Consider the following 2,073-nt stretch of genomic DNA (forward strand, 5'->3'; position numbering starts at 1 on the left):
TTCTCGTACTATTGAATGTGATATTCGACAATGGCATTATTTTAGGTCACCAATAAAAGTTGCCGTTATGAAAATATTTATAGTATTAATGATCTCCTCTATGTAACGCAAATGGCTATTTTCCAGTTTCTCCGCTACATACATTGATGTTGTCTCTATTTGGATGTGTCGGCGTGGGTGTGTATACGTTGTGGGCGTGCGCCTCGTGCAGTTGGTGTTGTCATTCAGCCATAATTCAAAAAGACGAGTTTAGTTATGTTTCGTGCAGTGGAAATGCCGATGTATATTAATGCCGTTTGGTTAGGGAAACTTTAACGTTTTATAAATATCTCTAGCACTACTAACTGCTATAGCACATAAGACCAACACTATTTTCTGTTTTGGGTGATCAAACACTTGACAAATAGCTCCTCTGTAATATTATTATGACACCGCAATTATGCTTATGTTCAACATTCCATAGTGTTTGTTAAGTTTGGGAAATTTCTAGTTTCTTGATCGTGCTCTTTTTGGCATGTATCAGCGTTGGTGCTAGGAAAGTTAACCTTGCATGCGTGCACTTCCAGCAGTTCTATGAGGGAAAAAGCAAAGAAAGGTCAGTTCTTGTTACCTTATTATATATGTACCACAGTAATTACTCTCTACTCTCTGTGCTTATCAAATCCCCTATGTGAAACCTGCCAACTTATTTTGTCTTTAATGACACTATTTTTGGCTCATATTAATCTAATATTCATAAGCACTAACCTGCTTATTCACTTCATCTCCAATCAGCTGATTGATATAACTCACTTCTTTATCTGTATGATAATTCTCTTGCAACTTGTTAATTCTAGACATTTGTTTATACCACAATTAAGTTTTGAGATGGCTAGAGTTCTTTCTCAAACATTCGGTTACAATTTCCGAAGCATTCCGGTTCAGTTTGCTTAACTACTTCAGAATGTGACAGTGTGGTGTGTTTGCATTATTTCAGGTGCCTCATGGCATTGAATGTTCTTAGGAATGAGTTCTACGATGTGCGCGACAGGCTACAGACCATTATGCAGGTAGCATCTTATGTGCCTGTGTTGGCTTTTGACTTCCAACTTCTCAAAAGTATCAACAATATGTAGACCGGTCATACATTGTTTAAGATAAAAAAAAGTAATAACGTTGATCTTATTCTTGTTACTATTGAAATTGTTTGGTTTCTGGAGCACTTAGTACGAGGTCTTTGAAAGTCCCATTTGGCGTTGAATGTTTCTGTCTTAATATTGTCACGATGGTTCGTTAGATGCTTAGGCTAACTCCAAAAAACCAGTTGTGTTTCCTACCTTAACTTAACCTTTGCCAAGTACTGGAAAAATATACCGACATAAATTAAGCACCACTGTACTTTGTAGACCTGTCATAATCATTAATCTACTCTTGTTTTGATGTAGTTGGAGAAGCAGATTGCAACCTCGGGTCCTAATTAAGTAGCAGTAATCGAAGCCAAAAAGGCATAGCCCCATGTGATCTGGAATGATAGGGTGTATGTATCCTTGAATATGTAGGCAGTTCAACGGTTGCTGGGCTTTGGACAGGGCGCGTGGAATCACATGAAAATTCTTGCTTCGGCACTCCGGGCTCGCAAGCACCCTGCAACTGGAATTTTTCTCTTGTGTGTCAGTGTCTTTGTCTGTCAACTCCATATATTTGTGTGTCATGGCTGGTCTGCGGCTGTGTGTAAACTCTATACTTGGTTGGCTACTTTTTGTCTTGGTTTTTATTGTATGTTGCTCGCTGTTTTTAATACCGTCTTGTGAAATGCTATTTCCTCCGGCTAAAATCTTGTTGTTGGCTGGTGTACTGAGAGGTGTTCCTTGCTGGCCTCCGCCACGACCATCAGAATCTCATAGCATCGCCGCAACACTAAACTGACCATTCTGCAGACAGAGGAGAAAAGGAGATATGATGGGGAGGGCCACCGGAAGGTGCTGCCGGACAACATTTCATGGGTCACAAGGCTTGCGGTCCACCAGCGAGGCAGATATTTAATGGACATGAATCACATTTGAACTATATGTACAATAAAGTACTCCGTCCAAT

General features: G+C 39.7%; 1 long non-coding RNA gene across 1 annotated transcript; it reads left to right on the forward strand.

Moving 5' to 3' along the window:
• The first annotated feature begins 520 nt into the window (after positions 1-520).
• On the forward strand, positions 521-1,755 carry LOC119345280. Its single transcript, XR_005166990.1, has 3 exons — positions 521-595; positions 977-1,049; positions 1,425-1,755. It is a non-coding gene; the product is annotated as an uncharacterized LOC119345280 (long non-coding RNA).
• The last annotated feature ends 318 nt before the right edge of the window (positions 1,756-2,073 follow it).

Source organism: Triticum dicoccoides, unplaced genomic scaffold (assembly GCF_002162155.2).
Source record: "Triticum dicoccoides isolate Atlit2015 ecotype Zavitan unplaced genomic scaffold, WEW_v2.0 scaffold221589, whole genome shotgun sequence".
Lineage (NCBI taxonomy): Eukaryota > Viridiplantae > Streptophyta > Magnoliopsida > Poales > Poaceae > Triticum > Triticum dicoccoides.